This window comes from Atractosteus spatula, chromosome 7 (genome assembly GCF_055471065.1).
Source record: "Atractosteus spatula isolate fAtrSpa1 chromosome 7, fAtrSpa1.hap1, whole genome shotgun sequence".
Taxonomy (NCBI): Eukaryota; Metazoa; Chordata; class Actinopteri; order Semionotiformes; family Lepisosteidae; genus Atractosteus; species Atractosteus spatula.
The window spans coordinates 27,813,596-27,831,628 of NC_142712.1; the positions used below are offsets into that span (position 1 = coordinate 27,813,596).

The window sequence follows — 18,033 nt, forward strand, 5'->3', positions numbered from 1 at the left end:
TAGGCTATATCTCTAAAGATGCTTTATAACTTCTCATACAGTACGTCCAAAAATGTTTTTACTTACTGCCTACTGAACCAGGAGTTACCTGTGGTGTATTTTCAATCCCTCTTTCTGGAAAACTGATGGTTGCATGGGTTTGATCTAGTTTTTTTCTTCTGCCGTGCCTCCATTTTCAGAGCCACATTCTTGAACCTTGACCTTTACCCAGTCTATGAGCACTGTCATTATTCCCCCAATGCACGTAAATAACGGTTACGTTTGTCAATTAGTAAAACAGTTATTAAGATTTCATATGTGAAAATTAAAAATCATTATCTATATATATACTATATTAATGAACATTACAGGTGTCTTTTAATTGTAATATGGATGGGGAACGATATTTTACCTGTTGTGCAGTTGTACGCAGGACTTTTATGATTGCAGGAATTTCGTGCAAGTTCTGTACTAAATAGACCATGTGTAGATTAGGACCACGTAAGGTCAGATTTTGGAATTGTGCAACAGAGAGGATTTGACCAGAGACACCCAGTTGTCCACCGTATCTGGGTAAGGCTATACATTTATATTGCTTATTTACATTTTGCAAAGTTTATGAACCCATCATACAGAAAATTATGGAAAAATGTGCCTCTTTTTAGTCGATGTATAATAGGATACTACAGGTTTCTACTGTAATACTTGGATTAAAATTAAATTATATTACATCCTCTGTCAGTACAGGTTTTGATGTGGGCATTTGATGATTTTTCACTTGTAGTACCCTGAAAAAGCTATTCACTGTGACTATAATTTATAGATCAATAAATTAAGCACTAATATAGGCATAAGAAAATAAGTGAAAAATGTGTTTTTTATCATCTTGCATACATCTCTTTATTGTATTGGTATGCACAAGAAATTGCCAAGTAATCAAAAACAATAACACTTCCCAGCATTATTACATTTGTTTTAGATACTTTTTTGTGTTTTTAACTTGTTGGTGTTTTTTTCATAGTTTCTCTGTATTTTTTTCTTTTAGGCAATATAACATCCTTGCAGATGAAAATTTAAGATTAACTTAAAAAGAGAAGTGGCAGCCCAACAAAGAAAAAAACTTTGAATTTGATAGAGTGGCTTAAGACATATTTTAGAAAGCAAAATGAAGTGTCAACTTTGCCAACACAATTTACATTTGAAGGACAGGAGGATGAAAACTGATGTATATACCTGATAAGTGCAGTAGTGCCTCTACTCGTTTTCTACCTTGTTATATTAATTTAATAACATTGAAAAATAATGTGTTGTTTTATATATTTTAATGTTATGTTCTATAGGGTTAAGGTGTTTATTTATCATCCCTTTTTATTATCAAGGGTTTGTCAACCTATGTGAAATCAATGAGACATGGATCTTCACAAAATCAAAACTCTTACTGTTTCAGTGGATGAAATTTTTACACAGATAAGTTTCACAGAAACTGATGAAATGATCACAGAAAATGGTATGTCACAGATTTCGTAAACTGTCTTTTATCCAGTAATGTTTATGTATTTTGCCATCCTACTAAAAGTCATACACGTAAATCAAGAGGAAGGACAATGAAAGTTAAATATTTGGCAAATAAATCTGAAACCAATTCCCTAAAACTAAAGAGAAAACAGCATAAATCAACAAATATATTGTTTGAACCTTTAGTTACTAAACATTCTCTCACTGACTCTTGAATTAGATTTGCCCAAGGTTTACGTCTTCGTCAAACAGACATAATTCAGGATGGTATAGCTGCGAGCAGCAGCTCCTTGTCAAAAATGGCCAAGAAGGTCTGGGGTGTCTGTGTGAAAGCTATCCGAAGGTACCGCAGAGACAAAGGACAACTCCTGGGTGGTAGAAGGGAGTTTGTAGTAATTGATGAGAGCAATTTCAGACACACAAGAAGGGTACATTCTGTATGTGATATTTATGGCATTCCATAATTGTTTCATTTTCTTTTAGCTTTCTCTTTGTATTCTGTTGATAGGAAAATATATTTTCAGACAATTGGAACACTATTAAGACAAAACTATAAAGTTCTTAAATATCTAACAATAATACAACATATTTCTTGAGAGCAGATTTTGCAATAATACAAAAACAAACCTTATATATTGACCCATTTTACTTTTTCTCTTTTTTGTCAGTATGGAAGGGGGAGGTTTTCTGCAACATGGCAAAGGAAAAAATGGGTTTTTGAAATGTGGGGGGTGAAAGGTGAAAAAAAGAAGCCAGTCCTGTCACAAAGACATCTGATACGCCTCATTGTTAATTATGTTCGACCACAAACCAGCATAATCACAGATGAGTGGTGAACATACAGGGGAGTACTAGACAGTCTTGGTTACAATCATTTTAATGTCAATCACATGAATCCTTGTACAGGTGCTCACACACAACATATTGAGAGAGCATGGCATATATACAAGGAACATCTGTGGAGACTGAGAGGAAATAGGACAGAGATGCTGTTATAGGAGCATTTGGATTTGATAGAGTGGACACATTGGCTTAGAAATAAACATCGAAATGGACCCCTGGGTAGATTATTTTATGATTTGAGGAAACAATACCATAGTCATTAACTATCCCTACAAATATGTAGCTCATTATGCCAAGCTCGATTCTGCTGTGCTGTCTTTGCTATTGATCATTTTGGTTGAAGCAATAGACTAAGTGTAGTCACAGAGTGATAAAATGTATATACTTGATTTTATTTTGACCTGAAGAAGGCTCCACAGCCAAAGTGTTGTGTTTCTCTTTCCTTTACTTTTCAACACGGAATAAACCTTTGCTTGTTACTACTTGATTTTATATATTTACTATTTTTTCTACAGTAGTCATTACTTTGTTGCCATGCCTCAGTCAAACTAAATTGCATTTCTAACTGTGTAAAACAAATATTGTTTTGTTAAGATACTGTAAAGATACTTTGTCCAAGATTTCAGTTTTTTTGTATTTGTATTTGCAAAATATTTTTATAAGGGTTACAGTGGTTATACAATTATTATTATCATTAAAAGAATCTTGTTTTGGATATGTGGTCTGTATTATTGGCATATTTATTGTGTGGTTTACAAAGGCTTTATTAATGTCTATTAATAGTTTACTGCAATATGACTTTGCATTAATAAGCATGAATAGGTTCATACTTTGCATGAGGTGCTGCAAAGAATGTATAAAAGGCTTATAAAGCCTTTATAAATGCCTGTTAATGATATACAGTGGTGTGAAAAAGTGTTTGCCCCCTTCCTGATTTCTTATTTTTTTGCATGTTTGTCACACTGAAATGTTTCAGATCATCAAACAAATTGAAATATTAGACAAAGATAACACAAGTAAACACAAAAAGCAGTTTTTAAATGAAGGTTTTTATTATTAAGTGAAAAAGAAAATCCAAACCTACATGGCCCTGTGTGAAAAAGTGATTGCCCCCCCTGTTAAAACATAAATCAACTGTGGTTTATCACATCTTTGGAAAGCTGAGTTCAATTTCTCTAGCCACACCCAGGCCTGATTACTGCCACACCTGTTCTCAATCAAGAAATCACTTACAGATGCAGCCATTCAAAATGCGCGGGTGATACCGCATTATTTTCCGGTATGCTGTACGCAGTCTACCGCAAGTTACCGGTAAATACCGCAAGTTACCGGTAAATACCGCTAGCAAAATAATAGTATCCAGAATTTCCGCAAGGTGGAGCTAATAAAGCTCAACCTCTCATGTTTGAGCTGTAGCCATCAAAGTCTTTAACGAAGATATTAATAATAGTATTAATAATAAATGACCTTGGACAAGCTGTAAACTCAAAGTATTGCCCTGGTCCACATTCTTTTTTTCATTGACCGTCTTTGTAAAAGAAACACCACAGCATTTCGCAATCACGCATTTTTTTCCAATCATGCAAAGTACAGTAATTTTTGAGAATCGATTCACCATGCCTTACACATGCTCATAATAGAGATTGATTTAGGAACATAAACATATTACCGTATGCAAACTGTACTGTATACAGTATGTATATGTATATTAAATGTCTTAACTGTGCCCGTTTAAGTATTGAATATTTATATGGAATTTTACCACTGAAGGGAAATCTTAGTGCCTGAGCATAAAAAGAATAGGAGCATACTGCAACGCGTGTGAAGGCCATAAACGATATTAATTTTGGAACATAAACATACAGTATATGGCTGGTCTCGGTACTTTAAAGAAAAAATACACACCAGTATTCCATTTCTCCCTAAACATTTTATATATATAATATATAATATTGAATATAATATTGAATCGCGTACAGTATATATTTTATGAAAGCAAGATTGCTCAGCTGGACAAAAGTACACAACCTACCTTTATCAGAAATATTTATGCATCAAAGCATTTACCGAAGATATTACTAATAGTATTAATAATGAATGACTTTGGACAAGCTGTATACTCAAAGTATAATTTCTTTAGCACATTTGTACAAGCACTTGGAATATGTCCAAGCCATACTTTGTCAGGCATTTTGTTTAACTTCAACGGGCATAAAAACTCCCTTGCTTTTAACAGGGCGTTTCATAATTTCTAACTACGAAAATGATTTAAAATGCGACACTTATCATTCAACTAGAGCTCAAAATATCACAAGGATCCTCAAGAGCACAGCAAAGACTGTATTAAAATATACTTGTATGAGATACATGAGAATCCAGGCTTTTTTTTATCAATGCTTTCTTTTCCGTATACCAGATTTCATGTTACCACTTCAGAAGGGTGTCAGCCAGATTCCAGGAATCGGTACTTTAAAGGAAAAATACACACCGGTATTCCATTTCTCCCTAAACATTTCAAGCATCGAAGTATTTAACTAGCATGTGAAATAGCGTGTGAAAAAGTGGTAGTTTTAAGCTTTTCTGCTAATATAATATGGAATCGCGTATCTAAAGAATTTAATAACGATATGATTATATTCGTGTACTGCGACATGGCTATGTAGGGCTGTTTCGCCTCCCTGTCATGCGAGTTGTCCTGTAGCCTACTGGTCTACGTGCCTGATTAACAACTTGCAGGTTGTGTGTTCAAATCCAGCTGGTGCTGGGCTCTTCTTTCAACAAACATTTCTTCGAAAAAATAGAATAGCGATATTATGGACAATCAATTGACTTTTATATTTCAAAATATCGCAACATGATCGATTCAAAGTCATTTTTGATAACAATGAATAGTCACCTTCTTCCCTTCTGACAACGGTCCCTGCTTCTGCTTCCTGCTTTTATTGTGTGTGTGTAATAGAGTAAATTTTTATAGAGAAATGGAGGCTGGACAGTATGCGATACAATATAAACATTTATATTGATTTAAATCGTGTTTTGATTTAAATCGCAAACGCGTGTTTAATTATATGTGTTTTTTAATCATAATCAGGCTAATGCAACATAAATTGATACAGTATCTCTGTCTTATTTTTAGTAAATAAAGTGCATTTTTGCACACTATATGTGCAAACGTTTTATGATATGTCGTTGTTGTGAATGTCTGTGGACATGTGCTGGCTGGACAGGAGGCTCCACTGTACACAGAGAGCTTAGAAGACAAAGATCAGACCTGGGCGCCGACAGTCAATCTGGACAAGACCAGTTATGGTTTTCCAGAAAAAAAGCCAGACCTCAGGGAAACAGCTACAAATTCACACTTAACAACACATTAACACCTAACAACGGGAGCAGGGACGAATTAGGCCAGTACCCACTATTGTTAAACATACAGAAAAGGATATTAAAGTATTGAATATTAGTATTGGCTTTAGTATTAGCCATACAGAACATTAAAGTGCCCCTTTTCCATTCAGCGGGTGCCTGAGCCGCTGTGTCCTATCTTCTGACAGTCGCCGTTGTGAACAAACATTTCTTTGAAAAAATGAGACGTTTCCCTTGGTCAGAGATATAAATATATAATATATAAATAAATTAAATTTAACTAACGTGAAATAGCGTGTGAAAAAGTGGTAGTTTAAGCTTTTCTGCTAATATAATATGGAATCGCGTATCTAAAGAATTTAATAACGATATGATTATATTCGTGTACTGCGACAGGGCTGTGTAGGGCTGTTTCGCCTCTCACTTCATGCAACTGTAGCAGGAAGAGGATTTCTTTCTATTCGAAACGTGTATTTTAAAAGTTTAAGAAGTAAAAACCTTACAGCGTACACAGATTTCTAAACTGATCAGGATCGTTATCTTTGTCTTATGCATAATAATGTTCACCGCTCTGTCCAGCAAATTAATAATAAACTTTATTTTATATAGCGTTTTAAACGAATAAGTAATTAGATTGCTCATAAACCTAATCACTTGCTTTTTCTTTTTATTTAGGCTCAGATTTCAACTATAGATCGTATTATTAATAACCATAATAACAACCAACCAACAAAAACAACCATATAAACATAATACCAACCAAAAACATAGATAACGACCACAATACAAAATCAAATATATCAAACCAATATACTCTCGCAATTCCTCCAATTATCATAATCCCGCCCCTTATGCAAAACCAAACCCTCCTCCCATCCCAGTTTCTCCTCTTTATCATAAACAAAATCCACTTCAATTTTCAACATAAAGCCTTACTGCTTGCTGGGTTTTTGAGGGGGGGTGTCTTTCGCTGGAAATCTCGCCTGCTTCTACTTTACGAGTACAACACCCTCTCTGCAGGAGTGCTGGCTGTGACGAATTAAACCGGTTTCACAAGTATTGTAGGAAGTACAGTGTTAACTGGTAGCTGGGCACCTCAATTAAGTCGCTTTAAGTCGCTTTCTCACCACCTAAGATTGCTCTTGATACCATCCTTACACAAAGCAGAAGGGAGATCTTAGTGCCTGAGCATAAAAAGAATAGGAGCATACTGCAACGCGTGTGAAGTCCATAAACGATATTAATTTTGGAACTTAAACATACAGTATATAGCTGGTCTCGGTACTTTAAAGAAAACATACACACCAGTATTCCATTTCTCCCTAAACATTTTAAGCATCGAAGTCTTTAACTAACGCGATACCGGGGTCAACAAGCATACTTTTAGAATTTGATTAAAAGGGAATATAATATGGAATCGCGTATCTCAAGAAATTAATATGCAATAACTGAGTCAAGGGACTCAGAGGATCCAAGGCTAGACTGAGTATAATAGGCTTCGGGCTTCTATTGTGACATCTGCTGTAAATTACAGAAATATTAAAAGTAAACAAAATAAAGTAACTAAAATGTGGTCTGAAATCACCCCTTTAGACACCCCTTTTACTTCACTGGTGTCAGATATGAAAGGCAATAGTCTCCTGTTCTGTCTGCTGTGTGTTGCAGCAGAGGGACTCCCTGCAGCTGAAAGGGGCAGAGTAACTTGCATGCCCTCTTACTAGAGTGTACAGTTTACACATGCACGACTTTAAAAGCTAGCAAGACAGGTTTCGATTCACATTAGCTGGCGAGCCTTGTTAAAAAAACGAATGATAATGTAACATGCCACTGTTCATGAACAAAGTTCATACTGAGATTTCCTAAGATACGCGATTAAAAAATAAATAAATAAAAATTTGAATCTCCTGCGGAACACATTCCATAAGAATCAGTGGTTTTACAGTATATATCGCCTTTAAAGGTGGCTTCTCAAAACGCTTTGCGGGATAAAAACAACCAGAACAGCAGCAACAACAATATTGTATTTCGTTGCACTTTGAAAACCAAGTAATAACTTAACTATACAGTACGTGCAAACGTTTCGTATGTTGCTGTCGTGAATGCCTGCGTACCCATAAGTATCTTATTTGCCTTGAGTCTGTCTACAGTATCTCTGTCCCACTACCCCCATCTCTCCCTCAATTCAATTCAAGGTGTTTTATTTGCATGACAGATGGGTACAATTCTTGTTGGGAATGTATACTTTGATATTTACACCCGGCGCGGCACCGAGGGAGCGTCTGCATTTATAACTTAGTTTTTAAAATTAGTCAAGCAATATGAAGCATCTTCTTTTACTTTTAAGTCCCTTAAATACATTTCTCACCACTTAATGCGACTTAAGGGACTTAAGAGAAAGCTGTGTTCAATGTATTTAAGGGACTTAAAAGTAAAAGAAGATGCTTCATATTGCTTGACTAATTTTAAAAACTAAGTTATAAATGCAGACGCTCCCTCGGTGCGCTGCTCTGGTGCGCCGGCTCTTACACAGTGCCTGTCTGCCGTAAGCGTTACAATATACATACCCAACACTGCTTGTACCCATCTGTCATGCAAATAAAACACCTTGAATTGAATTGAATTGAGGGGAGAGGGGGGGAATACTAAAGCCAATACTGGCTCAATACCCTCAATGGGCTTTGACGTGCTAATGCGTTGGTTTAACAGTCCGGGTGTGGCAGGCTTCCAATGTCAACTCGACTCGATTGGAAGACAATGAACGTATTTTAGCCCTAAATGAATTAATAGCAAACATGGTTTACATAAAATACATTTTTCCAAGAAAGTTTATAATAATACGATCTATAGTTGAAATCTGAGCCTACTTTAAAAATAAAGGAAAAGCATTTTCAGAGAGCAATCATGCTGTGTTTATGTAGAAAAAGCGATTAGGTTTATGAGCAATCTAATTACCTATTCGCTTAAAACGCTATTAAAAATTTACTCTGTTGCACACACACACACAATAGAAGCAGGAACCGCTGTCAGAAGGGAAGATATGTTCAAAATATCGCAAATATCGATCATGTTGCGATATTTTGAAATATAAAAGTCAATTGATTGTCCATAATATCGCAATTCTATTTTTTCGAAGAAATGTTTGTTAAAAGAAAAGTCCAGCACCAGCTGGATTTGAACACACAACCTGCCCGTTGGTAGTCACGCACCTAGACCAGTCGGCTACAAGACAGCTCACATGAATAGGCAGGCGAAACAGCCCTACACAGCCCTGTCGCAGCACACGAATATAATCATACCGTTATTAAATTCTTTAGATACGCGATTCCATATTATATTCCCTTTTAATCAAATTCTAAAAGTATGCTTGTTGACTCCGGTATCGCGTTAGTTAAAGACTTCGAAGCTTAAAATGTTTAGGGAGAAATGGAATACTGGTGTGTATTTTTTTCTTTAAAGTACCAAGACCAGCCATACACTGTATGTTTATGTTCCAAAATTAATATCGTTTATGGCCTTCACACGCGTTACAGTATGCTCCTATTCTTTTTATGCTCAGCTACTAAGATTTCCCTTCAGTGGTAAAATTCAATATCTACAACGGGCACAGCAAAGACGTTTACTGTAAGTCTTTCTACGACAGACCAACAGACCACGAGTGCCCCTGTCGGTCAACCAATCACGTACTGCGGTGCCACGCGTCATCTTGCGTCATACTGAGCGACGTCACCTGCGGTACGTGTCTGTAACGCGCACTTTGAATGGCTGCATCTGTAAATAGGACCTGCCTGACAAAGTGAAGTAGACCAAAAGATCCTCAAAAGCTAGACATCATGCTGCGATCCAAACAAATTCAGGAACAAATGAGAAACAGAGTAATTGAGATTTATCAGTCTGGAAAAGGTTATAAAGCCATTTCTAAAGCTTTGGGACTCCAGCGAACCACAGTGAGAGCCATTATCCACAAATGGCGAAAACATGGAATAGTGGTGAACCTTCCCAGGAGTGGCCGGCCGACCAAAATTACCCCAAGAGCGCAGCGACGACTCATCCAAGAGGTCACAAAAAACCCCACAACAACATCCAAAGAACTGCAGGCTTCACTTGCTTCAGTTAAGGTCAGTGTTCATGACTCCACCATAAGAAAGAGACTGGGCAAAAATGGCCTGCATGGCAGAGTTCCAAGACGAAAACCACTGCTGAGCAAAAAGAACATAAAGGCTCGTCTCAGTTTTGCCAGAAAACATCTTGATGATCCCCAAGGGAAAATACTCTGTGGACTGACGAGACAAAAGTTGAACTTTTTGGAAGGTGTGTGTCCCATTACATCTGGCATAAAAGTAACACAGCATTTCAGAAAAGGAACATCATACCAACAGTAAAATATGGTGGTGGTAGTGTGATGGTCTGGGGCTGTTTTGCTGCTTCAGGACCTGGAAGACTTGCTGTGGTAAATGGAACCATGAATTCTGCTGTCTACCAAAAAATCCTGAAGGAGAATGTCCGGCCATCTGTTCATGACCTCAAGCTGAAGCGCGCTTGGGTTCTGCAGCAGGACAATGATCCAAAACACACCAGCAAGTCCACCTCTGAATGGCTTAAGAAAAACAAAATGAAGACTTTGGAGTGGCCTAGTCAAAGTCCTGACCTGAATCCGATTGAGATGTTGTGGCATGACCTTAAAAAAGCGGTTAAGGCTCGAAAACCCTCCAATGTGGCTGAATTACAACAATTCTGCAAAGATGAGTGGGCCAAAATTCCTCCACAGCGCTGTAAAAGACTCATTGCCAGTTATCGCAAACGCTTGATTGCAGTTGCTGCTGCTAAGGGTGGCCCAACCAGTTATTAGGTTTAGGGGGCAATCACTTTTTCACACAGGGCCATGTAGGTTTGGATTTTTTTTTCCCTTAATAATAAAAACCTTCATTTAAAAACTGCATTTTGTGTTTACTTGTGTTATCTTTGTCTAATATTTCAATTTGTTTGATGACCTGAAACATTTCAGTGTGACAAACATGCAAAAAAAATAAGAAATCGGGAAGGGGGCAAACACTTTTTCACACCACTGTATATCACCCAATATGGGGTTAGTAAATAGGAAGGTTATTCATAAGGCTTAGTCTGAATGTGGTTGATGGTTATAAGTAGCAGAATACTGTAACAGCACATTCATAAAAGAACATGCTGCAATTCTACCTGGATTCTACCTGTCCTGGATGAAAGGAGTCAACAGCCTGGAACTGCATATACACTCTCTTCAACACATCTACATTTACCAAAAATATCTAGTATACCTTCAATTGTGATTTTGTAGATGAGTAAGCAGTGAATCTCTTCAAAGGCTGTTCTATGAAGCACTTAGGTGCACCAGAGACAGCTTGTGTTGCTCTTCTACAGAGCATAGAATTCATGTTTAGCAAAACAAAACATTAACATCTGTTAATGTGTTGTTCACGCTCTATAAACTATGAGTTTGTTAAATCCATTTTAAGAAAACATTTACAAAGTACAAGTATGAAAATTACAGGTAATACAGGTCTAAGAACGCCTTTGTTAACCCTTAATTAATACTTTGTTCATTTTCAATAAACTATGAATCTTTGTTAGTTCATTACTATTAGAGCATTTATAAACCCTTAATATCACATTCTAAAGTGCTACCACAAAAGGTTTGATTTTGAAGTTGGAGTTCTTAGTAGTTAAGGTGTGTGGTATAATACTAAATGAAATTCCTTATTAACTATAAGTAAAATTAATATTATAACACCTATTATATTAAAGTCTTATAAGCTACAAGAGAAAAATACATAGTCTCTGGAAAGCTATCTTGTAGAAAGGAAAGAAAAATGAGAAGAAAAGATTTATGCATAATTAAATTAAATCGTTGTATTTTTGTATTTAGGTGTATATGAAAATAATTAAATAATGGAGTTTACATGATATAACAGCTGCTATTTATTGTATATGTTTATAGGGGGATGATCATTCTGTGTCTTTTTCCATTTTTCATATTTATTACATGACATTGGAAAATTAATTGCAATTTTTATGATGTTATAAATGCAGTTTTATGCAGTTCCCTCAGGCAGGCAACTAATGAAAGTGAAAGACTTCCTTTTGATGTAATATTATGCTTTAGTCCATACAGTGGGTAAAGTCACCACCCCCTTTCAATATTTGTACCTTTTATTGTATGACCCTCTGAAAATAAAAACAAATTAAATTAGGCTTGTTCCATTTTTATTTACACACAGTAACCCACATTAGCCAAGTGAAAATAAAATTCTACAACAATCTGAAAATTAACTAATATTACAACAGTAAAATATCTTATTAGATAAGTGAACACCCTCCTTACAATTGCATTTGTAAACTTTCTCAGGTATAAACAATCACCTTACAGTTCACACAACAAACATATTGGCTCCCACCTGTGATCAACTGTGGTGATTTTGATTAGTTTAAAATAAAACCTGTTTCTAAAGGACTCCACTGCTTGGAAGTGCATTTCATAGCAAAGAAACCACTATGGGTGGAAAGGTGCTTTCAAAAGAACTTTGAGATAAAGTTGTGGAAAGGCACAAGTCAGGAAATGGGTATAAAAAGATGTCAAAGGCTTTAAGTATCCCAGCACAGTCAAGACCATTAAGAAGTGGAAGGTATATGGTAGCACCAAGACCATGCCTACATCAGGCCGTCCCTCCAAACTGGATGGCTGAGCAAGGAGGAGATCAGAGAGGCTACCAAGAGGCCGATGGCAACTTTGAACGAGCTACAGGTCTTTATGGCAAAGACATGGTCATTGTGTGCATATGACAACAATATCACAAGTACTCCACAACCTTGCCTGTATGGGAGGGTGGCAAGAAAAAAGTCACTCTTTAAAAAAAGCCACATCAAGTCTCATTTATGTTTTGCTTAAAAGCACCTTAAAACTGCTGTGGTCAGAGGAGAACAAAATGGAACTTTTTGGACAGAATTCAAAACGGTTTCTTCTGGCGAAAACCCAATACATCTTACCATCCAAAGAACACCATTCCTACAGTAAAGCACAGTGATGGCTGCATCCTGCTGTGTGTTCTCTTCAGCTGGAATAGGGGCACTTGTCAGGGGAGAAGGGAAGATGGATGGTACAAAATACTGGCAAATTCTTGAAGACAACCTGCAGCCCTCACCCAGGAAATTGAAAATGGGAAGATGGTTCACCTTTCAACATGACAATGACCCAAAGCACACAGCCAAAGAAACTGTACAGTGGCTGTAGGACAGGAAGGTGAATGTCCTTGAGTTGCCTAGTCAGAGCCCTAATCTATATCCCATTGAAAAATCTTTGGAATGACTTGAAGAGGGTAGTCCATCAACAGTCACTACACAGTTAGACTGAGCTTGAACAATTCTGTAAGAAGGAATGGGCAAATATTCCTCCCTCTTGGTGTGAAAAGTTGGTAGAGATGTATCCAAACAGATTCAAGGCTATAATTCAAGCAAAAGGTGCTTCAACCAAGTATTTACTCAGGGGTGTGTTCTCTTATCCAACGCATTTATTCCACTGTTGCTTTCTTTTTTCACTTGGATGTTGCAAGGTACAATTTGTAAATAAAACTGGAAAAGTCTGATTTTATTTGTCTTTTTTGGGGGGCTTTAGGGCAACAAAAGGTGAAAATTTTGAAAGGTGGTGGTGACTTTCTATACCCACTGTACCAATCAACCCTATATTACTTAAGCAGGTGCAAGGGGAGCAATGGATCAGTTTTCAAGTGATTCCCCGATCAGTAACTGATATACCTGGGAAAGCTAATAATCTGACTAGAAGACTGAATTTGAAGAAAAGCTGCAGAGGGGAGAGGGGAGCCTAAAACAAGATAAATGAAAAGTACATCAGAGCCTGACAAGCTCTCTGAATACTTCAACTAAACTTGAGGGCCTGTTAGTAGCCAAGCAGCGCCTCATCAAAGTTCTTGCTGCACAACACACCACTGATACTATCTGCCTGCAGGAAACCCATATTGGAACAGAGGAGGCAAGCCAAGTCTATATGAAAGGTTATGACCTCTTATGCTATTACTCACATGCAAAACATGGCGGCCCCACTAATGCCTGAACCAACATTTCTCAAGCAAACAATTTGGCAACAACCATATACAGTATCCTGAAAGGTTGGTTGATTCAGCTTAGATAAAATCTATAAACCTCTTACAATATAAGAACAGCAGGTGTCCCAGCTATCTAGGTGGGAGACTTTAAATGTCAAAATCCAAACCAGGATACTCAGCACCAGAAAGCAATGGTGAGGTTCTTGTAGGCTGGACATCAAGAAATGACCTGGCATTTGTTCATGGCTCCAAACAAGGGACATTCCATTCAGCCAGCTGGAACAGAGACTATTTCCCTGACTCTCCAGACAATCGTTAATTGCTACTCATTATTTAGAAGTTGTTGCTAATGGGCAAGATGACCTTGAATTTTTCATAACAAAAATAGTTGTAATTGGAATGTGTTTCAATGTTTAACAGTATTCAATATATTTTGATTACTCAGAAAACATACACCTTCAAACTGACTTCAATTTTGAAGATTTCAATATCCAGATAATATAAATTATTTTACATTATTACACATGGTTGTCCTTAAGTTTTTGTATAAATGTATATTTTGTATACATTATGAACTATTTTTTATCACAGCAGTCACACAAAGTTCAATTATTTTGTAAAAAACGAAATGCAAAGTATAAAAAACTATTTCTGATTAACAAGAAAAATCGAATGTTTTTAAAAGTATTTAATACAAACATTTCTAGATGTTTATAAGTTTCTATTTCTTTAAGGTTTCTGTGCTATTTGTTTACATACAATACTGTATAAAATTTAATATTATTATTAGTAGTAGTAGTAGTAGTAGTTGTTGTTGTTTTTACAGACCCTCCAAAAATTAATTTGCAAAGTATTATCTTGAAACACTGTAATAATACTACTGATAGTGTGTCAATAACTATTACAGAACATTTGAAAGAAATCATGTGCATGGGTAGTACTGGAGCCAAAGAAAAAGTTAAGGCATTCACCATATTTAATCTACCACTAGAGGGAGATGTTGTATAATTGTTTTGTTTGATCACTAAAATGCAAATCTCTAAGGAAAAGGAGAGCGTAATAAAAAAAAAACAGTGGAAAGCTTCTATTATTTTATTATTGCTTTTGTGTTTCATGCCCATGGTGTATTTCTGGTATTAAGAAAAATATTTGGAAGTGAAGAGCGTTAATCATTAATTAAAATATAATGGGTTTGCGTTTTTTTCTTTCAATTTTAATGAAAAAATAAATTAGCTTTGCTCATGTAATATTTTTCTGGTCATCTGCAGGAGGAAGGAATGATTTTTACTCAAGATTTTTCTTCTTCTGTTTATCTGAAAAGAAAAAAAAATAGGTGCACATACAGCAGGTTAGTAGTCAATTGTAATCACATTTTTAATTATTTAGCAAAATGTAAGCTTTCGTTGAACATACATGTAAAACATATCATTTTTGTAGTCCCTCACATTCAGTGGCTTTAATATGCCATATCTAACAGCAGTAAAACACCAGTACAGTTAGACTCACAAATTAATATAAAGGTATAAATAAAAAGGAAACCTTTTTTTGGTCTTGTAAATTCATTTTTCCTTATTACACTTTAATGTTTTACTGTTTTAAGTACAGGTTTTCAGTATTCATAGTTTAAACTTCTGATTGTCAGATTCCTGTTACACAAATACCCTAAAGATCATAACCTACTGGCAATGCATAAAGTATCTTTTGTGTTGTCTGACAGAGTAGGGTGCATTTGTTCTGTGTGTAGACCTACAATTGGCGCTAAATGAAACACCATTTATCATCTGCGGACAGAGCCTCTCTCTCTTCATGAATAGGTCACTGCTGAACTACTATTCTCTTAAAGGATAACATCATTGATCCCTTCAATACATTCACTTGGATTTTATATCTCGTCATTATTGAAAAAATGATTTGCATGTGCTATGACTGAGCATGAACACAACATAAATACAGTGGATTTAAAGGAAGGCTGTCCAGCAGAGATCTCAATGCCATTGTTACACATATTGGGGCTTTCAGATACAAACTTAGATGCAAACCTTAGATATATAATGATCCTGGATGAATATACATGTAATTAAATTAATATTTCACTAATTTTTGTATGAAGAAAGTAACAGCCAATGTGTCTCTGACTAAGTAAAGACAAAGATCTGTGGTACTATGCATTGATGAATATTAGCATTTAAAAGTCATACAGGTACCAGAAAGACAAAAAAAATTAGGCCCTGAGGGTGTTGTTATGATTGTGTTTCAGGAAACAAGGTGTTATTCCTAAATCTTTAACAAAACTCTGTCAGCAGTCATTCAGGGATAATATGTAAACGTGGGAAACTTAGTGGCAGATGCTTCCCTCCTTGTTTCCACCCAATTCTATTCTGTTGGACAGGAGATGATAAAAAATCCCAAATACTGTATAGTATAAATATTATAAATGTCTCTTCATTATTAAAATCAGGGGTGGGGAACCTTTTTTCTGCCAAGGGCCATTTGGATATTTATAACATCATTTGTGGGCCATACAAAATTATCAATTTAAAAATTAGCCTGCTATATTTGGTCAAACATTTAATTAACTCACCCCTAATGTGATGGCTGGAACTGCTTCTCTTTGGTGAGGCGTGTGATGTTACCTGGTACTGATGATGTTGCTACTCGCAACTGCTTTTCCAGGTTTGCGTCAGTCAGTCTGTAATGCTGTAATGACGCTCCAGATTGGCTTTTTTCATTACTGCTAATGCATCTCCACAAACTAGGCAAACAGGTTTGCCTTTGACTTCAACAAAAAAATAATCATTTGTCCATTTCTCCTTGAAAGATCGACACTCTGCATCAACTTTTCTTTTCTTTGTAGTCGCCATTTGTAGGATGTCACACCACTTAAGTTTTAATAACTATCCAGTGTGTGTGTCGCCAGCGATGCGATTATTTTGCTTTGATCGCTGTTCTAATCCTGCATCTTGGATTTGGAACATATCCAACTTTCGTATCATCGACTCTTGAGGTTTTTTCTGTGTACTGTAATTTCCTTAATCTTCATTTGAAATTCAGTTTTTGTGAGGATTGTTGATCGTGGACGTGTGGATAAAGGTTGGATTGGAGTTATCGTCTGTGTCGACAAAGAAGTCGACAACATCGTCGTCAATCATTGGAGGCAAGGTCATCAACGTCGCGAGGAAACATCTCATCGCATCTCGTCTCATCATCACCGGATCGCCGTAGTTTCGCCACAGTGTGTTAACACTTTCGCAACATGTACACTCCCAGTCTGCCTGGCACTGACTGTCCTCTGAGTCACCACAATACAGGCAAACAGGCCGTGGACAGCCAACGAGAAGCATATGTGTCTGTCCCATCATGTATGTGTCCTGTTTATCCTGTAATGGACGTTCCTTGCTTGTCCCTCAAAATTTACGTTATTATTATGATTCACTTAATATAAATTTATGTTGCTATGAAAAAAGCTCCTAGATTTATTGAATTTCGAGTCCCGCCTGTGGTTGCCTTGGCAGTGCCAGACCAAATGATTTTGCGGGCCTTATACGACCCACGGGCTGGACGTTCCACACCACTGCTTAAAATGCAGTTCTGGATAAGCATCTTCAACTGTAGATGCAAAACAACCCCAAAACATTTGTTATACAAGCTGAATCAATGACAACAGTGAGTTAAAAATGTTCTCAACATGAGCTTCAAGCAATATTGCACGTCCAAAACCTCCATTTTCATTTCATATGACAATTCCCAATATTATTCAAACATAGTGTGGAAATTTGGAGTTGTATCTTTTTTTTCTTATGGAGGATAATGATCATTTGCCTGCAATCATCAAGCTGCTTTCTGGTCTTAATCAAGATGATGCATAATACTACTACATGTTTTCAATGTATTACTTTCTTTTAACACCAGGGAAACAGAAAACCTTCAGAGGTTTCTAAGGCTTCCATTATAAGGAATACTCAGAGCTATGAATAAAGTGACCTTGTGACAATTACTGTAAAACATTTAAAGATTTTTCAAGACATTATCCAATTAGAAGTTCATTCTGTTATATTACATACACTCACACTAGGCCTGATTTTTGCAGAAACCAATTAACTAGTATGTCTTTGGACAGTGGGAAGAAATTGGAACACCTGAAGGAAAACCACGCAAACCTGGGGAGAACATACAAAACCTAAAGCAGATATCACCCCAGGTCATGAGTTGTAACACAAAAGAAACATCCAGCTCATTGTAAAGG

General features: G+C 36.4%; 1 pseudogene; it reads left to right on the top strand.

Moving 5' to 3' along the window:
- The first annotated feature begins 461 nt into the window (after positions 1 to 461).
- On the top strand, positions 462 to 2,600 carry LOC148830754 (uncharacterized; annotated as a pseudogene).
- Positions 2,601 to 18,033: the final 15,433 nt, after the last annotated feature.